Below are 9717 nucleotides of genomic sequence, written 5' to 3' on the forward strand. Positions count from 1 at the left end.
GATACCTGCCACTCTGACCACTAGGTTACCTGCCTCCTCTAACCACTAGACTACCTGCCACTCTGACCACTAGGATACCTGCCACTCTGACCACTAGGATACCTGCCTCCTCTAACCACTAGACTACCTGCCTCCTCTAACCACTAGACTACCTGCCACTCTGACCACTAGGTTACCTGCCACTCTGACCACTAGGTTACCTGCCACTCTGACCACTAGGTTACCTGCCTCCTCTAACCACTAGACTACCTGCCACTCTGACCACTAGGTTACCTGCCTCCTCTAACCACTAGGATACCTGCCACTCTAACCACTAGGATACCTGCCACTCTAACCACTAGGATACCTGCCACTCTGACCACTAGGTTACCTGCCACTCTGGCCACTCTGACCACTAGGCTACCTGCCACTCGGACCACTAGATTACCTGCCACTCTGACCACTAGATTACCTGCCACTCTGACCACTAGATTACCTGCCACTCTGACCACTAGATTACCTGCCACTCTGACCACTAGGTTACCTGCCACTCTGACCACTAGGTTACCTGCCTCCTCTAACCACTAGACTAACCACCACTAGGTTACCTGCCTCCTCTAACCACTAGGATACCTGCCACTCTAACCACTAGGATACCTGCCACTCTAACCACTAGGTTACCTGCCACTCTAACCACTAGGATACCTGCCACTCTAACCACTAGGTTACCTGCCACTCTGACCACTAGGGTACCTGCCACTCTGACCACTAGGATACCTGCCACTCTAACCACTAGGTTACCTGCCACTCTGACCACTAGGGTACCTGCCACTCTGACCACTAGATTACCTGCCACTCTGACCACTAGGATACCTGCCACTCTGACCACTAGGATACCTGCCACTCTGACCACTAGATTACCTGCCACTCTGACCACTAGGTTACCTGCCACTCTGACCACTAGATTACCTGCCACTCTGACCACTAGGTTACCTGCCACTCTGACCACTAGATTACCTGCCACTCTGACCACTAGGTTACCTGCCACTCTGACCACTAGATTACCTGCCACTCTGACCACTAGATTACCTGCCACTCTGACCACTAGATTACCTGCCACTCTGACCACTAGATTACCTGCCACTCTGACCACTAGATTACCTGCCACTCTGACCACTAGGTTACCTGCCACTCTGACCACTAGGTTACCTGCCACTCTGACCACTAGATTACCTGCCACTCTGACCACTAGATTACCTGCCACTCTGACCACTAGATTACCTGCCACTCTGACCACTAGATTACCTGCCACTCTGACCACTAGATTACCTGCCACTCTGACCACTAGGATACCTGCCACTCTGACCACTATGATACCTGCCGCCCCATTCTACATTTACATTACATTTAAGTCATTTAGCAGACGCTCTTATCCAGATTCTAAGTTATACATTTTAATTCAATAATTTCTACACCTTTGTTTCTTATTAAACGATACCCCCAGGTGTCCTAAAATTGATTTATTAAATAGCTTGACGGTCCGTGTTATTACTATCTTCAAATAATTCTGTGTTAACATCGGCCTAGTAGTTATAGATAAAACACTTCTTTTTTTTAAGTTAGAGAAATACAGAAAGAATCCTCTTGTTCTCTTTTCCTTGAATGCAGTGTAAGCAGATAGAGGACAGCTATGGACCTAAACTCAAACACTCATGAACATACAAAGTTATTTTAACTCTCGCTACCGTTAGCAAAATAATCAATGGAAGTGATAGAGGCATGTGATCCCTGTGACCAAAATCACCTGAATTCAACTCAAATCAACTCCATATTGGGATTGATGTTACTGAAAGGTGATTTAGCCATAAAAAATGATGTTCACATGCCCCTATCATCACCATTGATTGCTTAAAAACTATTTTTGTTTCTTTTTGACTGTTTTCATGGACAGCTACTGTAAGGTACTTAATTGTGACCCAGAAATGATTTAATATTGAGATGAAACAACTGCATTGGTGTCACGATCGTCGTATTGAGGAAACCAAAGCACAGCGTCGTGTGAATACATACTTTTAATTATAGAAATTATAGGAGAAAAACACAAAGTACCCAGACCAGACCAGACCAGACCAGACCAGACCAGACCAGACCAGACCAGACCAGACCAGACCAGACCAGACCAGACCAGACCAGACCAGACCAGACCAGACCAGACCAGACCAGACCAGACCAGACCAGACCAGACCAGACCAGACCAGACCAGACCAGACCAGACCAGACCAGACCAGACCAGACCAGACTAGACTAGACTAGACCAGACTAGACTAGACTAGACTAGACTAGACTAGACTAGACTAGACTAGACTAGACTAGACTAGACTAGACTAGACTAGACCAGACTAGACTAGACTAGACTAGACTAGACCAGACCAGACCAGACCAGACCAGACCAGACCAGACCAGACCAGACTAGACTAGACTAGACCAGACCAGACCAGACCAGACCAGACCAGACCAGACCAGACCAGACCAGACCAGACCTAACATGCAACATCACATAGACAATAACCCACGAACCACAATACAAAACAGGCTACCTAAATATGGTTCCCAATCAGAGACAATGACAAACACCTGCCACTGATTGAGAACCATATCAGGCCAAAACACATAGAAACAGACTAACTAGACATGCAACATAGAAGGCCCACTCATATCACACCCTGACCAAACAAAACATAGAAACAAACAACGCAAATAATGGTCAGAGTGTGACAATTCTGGGGGAGGACTCAAAATTGCCCCACCTTCTTACAAAATACTAAATTTTTTGTGTAGAACCTACACAATAGAAATGGTGTTTCAGAACCTACACACAATAGAAATTATGTTTCAGAACCTACACACACAATAGAAATTATGTTTCAGAACCTACACACAATAGAAATTATGTTTCAGAACCTACACACAATAGAAATTATGTTTCAGAACCTACACACACAATAGAAATTATGTTTCAGAACCTACACACAATACAAATTATGTTTCAGAACCTACACACAATAGACATTATGTTTCAGATCCTACACACAATAAAAATTATGTTTCAGAACCTACACACAATAGAAATTATGTTTCAGAACCTACACACACAATAGAAATTATGTTTCAGAACCTACACACAATACAAATTATGTTTCAGAACCTACACACAATAGACATTATGTTTCAGATCCTACACACAATAAAAATTATGTTTCGGAACCTACACACAATAGAAATGGTGTTTCAGAACCTACACACAATAGAAATTATGTTTCAGAACCTACACACAATAGAGATTATGTTTCAGAACCTACACACAATAGAAATTATGTTTCAGAACCTACACACACAATAGAGATTATGTTTCAGAACCTACACACAATACAATTTATGTTTCAGAACCTACACACAATACAATTTATGTTTCAGAACCTACACACAATAGACATTATGTTTCAGATCCTACACACAATAAAAAATTATGTTTCGGAACCTACACACAATAGAAATGGTGTTTCAGATCCTACACACAATAGAAATGGTGTTTCAGAACCTACACACAATAGAAATGGTGTTTCAGATCCTACACACAATAGAAATGGTGTTTCAGAATCTACACACAATAGAACTACTAAATCACTCAACCAAGGTGCCTGGTAAGACTAGTTCTCTCACATCCTCCTCTCCACATTTCCTGTTGCTTTGAATATCTCTTCCTTCCCATCAGTTATCTTTGTCATCTTGCTTGGACATGCCCCCATTGACTGAATCTACTAATAGTGTGTTTCCACTATCAGGCTGAGCTCCAGTGTTTGGCCCAGTAGTGTTGCCTTTTGTGTTTCTACCTCTGATTCCTGGCCTCAAAAAAGCCCCCTGAAATGGCGTTTTGCTGGGCTCCATGTCAACATCTTGAGCAAAATGGCTTAAAGGTTAGTTCTCAATCTCACTGGAATAGTGTAATCTGAGTATACTGTAAGTTATTTTTACTGTGGAAATGTCAAGTTATGACACCCTAAAAGTCTATTGTAAATAATGGCACAATTGACCATTTTGTAGATATTTGCTATTAAATAAAATTACAATTTCAATAGTTTGTGGTTACCAAACACTGAACTATTTAAGACCAATTCCCATACTATTTGAATAATTAAAGCCAAATTCACTTGTGGAAAGCTGTGAACAGCTCACAGTGTATTTCACTGCATTTCACTGTTGAAGGTGTGGACCAAAGTGCAGTGTGGTAAATATCATACTTATTTTTCAACTCAACAACAACAAATAACAAAAACCACAAAGAGAAAGAAAGAAAACCCGAAACAGTCCTGTCAGGTGCAGAAACACAAAACAGAAAATGACTACCCACAAAACCCCTGTGAGGAAAAAAGCCACCTAAGTATGGTTCCCAATCAAAGACAACGATCGACAGCTGTCCCCGATTGAGAACCATATCCGCCCAAAAACAAAGAAATACAAAAACATAGAAAAAGGAACATAGAATACCCACCCAACTCACTCCCTGACCAAACCAGAATAGAGACCTAAAAAGCTCTAAGGTCATGTGACATGGGGTCCAATAGAAACGCTTTCAGCAAAATTATGGAAAAGGATTTCTTTATAAGTAAAGAAATAAGTTAATATATGATCAATATGAGTATTAGAAGTCATATTAGACAAAAATCCGAATTTTTAAAAGAACCTTTTAAATTCTACTACCCTAAATGAACTTCCTTCCTGACTCGACGTCTGACACAACTAGCCAATGAAACCCTGTGGTGTTTACTGTAAACAGGTCTGCGCCATCTTCTAATCTTTTTATCGCATCGCAAATCCTGAGAGTTAGGATTATTCTTCATTTCTTAATCGGGGGGGTCCCTCCGGTATTAGGGTGTGATTTGCTGTCTAAAGTGCACTAGAACACTTAGATAAGGGGTTAGAGGTTGATGTCAATATGTCTACTTCCCCTTATTAGTCACATATAACATGTCTGATTCATTCTAAAGTTACCCCTACAATGCACTGTGTTTATCTGAGTTTGTATCTGCACCTTGTGTATTGATACTTTATTTTTTCTTCATAATCTGTTGTTTGATGTTTGTTAGTAATGAAATATTTGCCCGTTCATATCAACATACTAGGTCTGTAGTTTTATTAGTAGGTCAAACCGCCAATACAGACAGACAGGAAGTTGGAAACGTCTTATTCATTTCCACGGGAAGAAGGAAACACAACGAATCCATTTGTGTAAATGTTCCCCTCTCCAATTGGCCTATATTTTCAGACCATTCACACATAGGTGGTCATACGCAGCATAAAACAATACCTTGCAGAGGAAAATCAATATTTACACAAAAGTAGATGGATTATTTTTTAAATATTTGAATTGAACTGCATGTGCATGAATCATTACATTTGCCGGACAATAAAACGACGCTGACGTGAACTGGATCCAAAATCAGTGTTAAGTTTCTCACATTGTTACATTGTAATTAGCTCACAGGGAATCATTTGATACAACACGTCACTATAGCTCAGTCTCAAGCAGTCTTTGTGCACCATCTATGTGGCATTCTGCTCATTACACCAAATCACTTCTTTTTTTTTTTCTTCCTGAAAATGAATTAGACTTCAGTTACAGGCTCAGGCCACTGTGTGTCTTCATTGAGCGGTAACACATTCGACGAGCGGAGATACCCAGTTCAGTGCTGTGAGTGCTATCAGGAATCCTTGGGACGTCCCTAACCCTAACCTTAATCCTTACCTAACCCTAACCTTAACCCTTACCTAACCCTAACCTTAACCCTTACCTAACCCTAACCTTAATCCTTACCTAACCCTAACCTTAACCCTTACCTAACCCTAACCTTAACCCTTACCTAACCCTAACCTTAATCCTTACCTAACCCTAACCTTAATCCTTACCTGACCCTAACCTTAATCCTTACCTAATCCTAACGTTAACCCTTACCTAACCCTAACCTTAATCCTTGCCTAACCCTAACGTTAACCCTTACCTAACCCTAACCTTAATCCTTACCTAACCCTAACCTTAATCCTTACCTGACCCTAACCTTAATCCTTACCTAATCCTTACCTAACCCTAACCTTAATCCTTACCTAACCCTAACCGTAATCCTTACCTAACCCTTACCTAACCCTAACCTTAATCCTTACCTAACCGTAATCCTTACCTAACCCTTACCTAAACCCTAACGTTAACCCTTACCTAACCCTAACCTTAATCCTTACCTAACCCTAACCTTAATCCTTACCTAACCTTAATCCTTACCTAACCCTAACGTTAACCCTTACCTAACCCTAACCTTAATCCTTACCTAACCCTAACCTTAATCCTTACCTAACCCTAACCGTAATCCTTACCTAACCCTAACCGTAATCCTTACCTAACCCTAACCTTAATCCTTACCTAACCCTAACCTTAATCCTTACCTAACCCTAACCTTAATCCTTACCTAACCCTAACCTTAACCCTTACCTAACCCTAACCGTAATCCTTACCTAACCCTAACCTTAACCCTTACCTAACCCTAACCGTAATCCTTACCTAACCCTAACCTTAACCCTTATCGTAACCATTTTAAATTTCTACTTCAATGGAGTGGACTACTGACGTCCCAAGGATCCCAAATAGCAAGGGCCAACGTTAGGTTTAGAATTGTTTGGTTTAAATGGGGCATTCGGCAGTTGCCCAATCCATTTTTTGACTTTTGTTGTAAACAAAGTAAATGTCGCCTCAAAACATGGTTAAAATTATAACATATAAATAATTGTGATACCATGGATGGTCAGACCTTGCATCCATAGCTTTCACTCGCTGTACGTGGGTGGTTACATTTCTCCAGCCCCATCCCTCAGTTTTTTTACAAAAAACGTTTTGTTGTTGTTTCAACTGCTGATTGCTCCTTTAAAGGGGAAGTCATTGTGTGGGTTGGAAAGTACCTGCCTGGCTTCCCAGCTGTGGTGGTGAATCTGATCTTTCCCTGTTAAGGACTAGTTGTGTGTAATCAATATTGTCTAAATATGGGCACTTTGCTCATAGTCATGTGATTCCCATGGTGGTCTATTTGATCTTGTGGTTTCACGTCATTCTCTTTGTTTGAGAGTGCAGCAGAAGAATTTAGATATATCCTCCATCTCTCATCATTGGCAGACCGTGTGAGAAGAAACACCCACTTTGTCCTTTGTTAGCAGCCCTGGCATATACAAGCACATTTTTCCCGATTCCCAGTCACATTCACAACAGTCTGATGCAGCACTATACTGATCCCTTCAATTGCTCATCCCTAACAAGACTCAGGACAAGGCCCAGATGCAGAAGCAGGAAGCAGACAGTTAGAATCTCAGATGCTTATTACAAAACAGGGGCAAACTGCAGGTCCAGGGCAGGCAGAGGTCACTAATCCAAGGCAGTGTAAATCAGGGAAAGAACCGCAGGCTGGCTCAGGGCGGGCAGGATGGTCAGAACCGGGAGGACTGGAAACCAGGTAAACACGCTGGTAAGACTTGACAAGACAAGACAAACTGGCAACAGACCAACAGAAAATGCAGATGTAAGTACACAGGGGATAATGGGAGACACCCTGGTGGGGTGGAGACAAGCACAAGACAGGTGAAACAGGTCAGGGTGTGACAATGCAGCTTTTCAAAAACAGCGGTCCACTCCACACCACACCACTCTGAAGAGAAGCTGCCATTGAAAAGAGACAGCCTACTACTTCCTGGTCCAGTGAATGGGATTTCTGTGTCACAATCATACTTGTCATTCTGACCTCAGAATGCCTCTCTCTGTTTCTCTGTGCTGGACAAGACCTCTAGTACAGATGTAGGATCTTCATTTGAGCCTGTTTGCTACAGAAATAAAATAATCCTGCAGCAACAGGAAATGTGAATTATTATGTGGATTATAATGAATGGACATTTTTTGTTGTTGTAGGACTTGATAAAAAAAAATTGGTATGGAAAATCAAGTCTGGAATTTTTTTAACGGAAATGACAAACCTTAAAATCCTTTGTAAACCTTGAATACACTACAAGTTTGCATTTCCTGCCGCGCAGGAAACTTCCTGCAACATCAGGATGATCAAACGAAGATATGCCATGCAGCTACGCTGTCTGTGGTTATTTTCTGCAGGTGACTGGAGGGGAGTGGTGCAGTAGTGCTCCACAGGCTACCATTTATTATACATTTTACTTGCAAACGACTGGTGGCTTTATCGAGTGCATCATTAGGTTGCTCTGAGCTAGTCAGTGTAATTGGTATAGTGACACAAGGCGAATGCCCCACCCACCTGAGGATTTGTCTTTTTCCAGCAAACTATTTCCTGTGTTTGAGGGTTGCAAAATCCACTTGTCACTTAAATCTCTTTCATAATCTTGCTTGTGTCTCTCACCCCCCCCCCCCCCCCCATTAACGTTACAACCACGGAAATGTTTCAAACAAACCCCATTAATGGCTGAAATGGGCTCAAGGGGATTACATTGGTTTTCCACTGAATCTGTAAGAGTACGAAAGCTTCGTCTGGGATTTAACACACTGTCTCGACACTTACATCACAAAAAGAGAGGAAAGATAGCTTTATTTTGATGGGTGTAGATGTTTAATTGGAATTGAAAAAAGTGATAATTTAACACAGTTGAAATGTTTACAAATCAGAAGCGCTGAAATTAAAGAAACGTCCGAAAATGACCACTCAGATTATAGTGATATTATATCTGATCTCATGAATAATGTATAGTATGTATAGATAAATGTAATCTAGAGCCAAGCATGTTCATTTTTAAACTGGGGGTATCCTGCTACAGTAAACATGTCATCCCCCACAAATTATAAAGCACCCCCCCCTTAGGCCAATTGAGATATCATGTGAGACTTAACACATTTCAGTTAATTACTATAGCTCCAGCCTTGGGCCAATCAGTGTAATTTTGTAAATGACGGATCTCTATGGCAAGACGTGTGTTGTTTTAGGTACTAGTCTAGAAAATATTGGGTTGAGAGACCTTTGTCAATGGATGCCACATATCAAGATTCTTGCAGATCGGTAATTCAGTGCCAGAAGACTAGCGTTTAAAGGGTTTTTCACAAAATTCAAATGGCGGACCTTATGGTTTCCATGTGAGGAGAGGGACATATGTACCGAATTTCAAGACTATAGGTCAAACTTGGTGAGGGGTGTGACCTTTCAGAGTTTGCATTTTCAATGCTTGTATAGCGACACAATCTGCCCAATCAGTGTAATTGTTTAAATGCTGGATCTCTATGGCCACGAGTTCCCTCAAAATCAGGCCAAAGTTGTCTGATATATCCTGTGTGACTGACTAATATACAAGTGAACGTACAGACTGATAGAGACAGATCCACAATCACTCCCCGATTTCATCGTGAGTGACAATGAGGCAGTCTAGACAGAGCAGGTGAGTGCAGGTAGGGTTGACGGAGCAGGTGAGTGCAGGTAGGGTAGACAGAGCAGGTAGGATAGACAGACAGGTAAGTGCAGGTAGGGTAGACAGAGCAGGTAGGGTAGACAGAGCAGGTAGGGTTGACGGAGCAGGTGAGTGCAGGTAGGGTCGACAGAGCAGGTAGGATAGACAGACAGGTAAGTGCAGGTAGGGTAGACAGAGCAGGTAGGATAGACAGACAGGTAAGTGCAGGTAGGGTAGACAGAGCAGGTAGGA

This window comes from Oncorhynchus nerka, linkage group LG25 (genome assembly GCF_034236695.1).
Source record: "Oncorhynchus nerka isolate Pitt River linkage group LG25, Oner_Uvic_2.0, whole genome shotgun sequence".
In the NCBI taxonomy this organism is placed as follows: Eukaryota; Metazoa; Chordata; class Actinopteri; order Salmoniformes; family Salmonidae; genus Oncorhynchus; species Oncorhynchus nerka.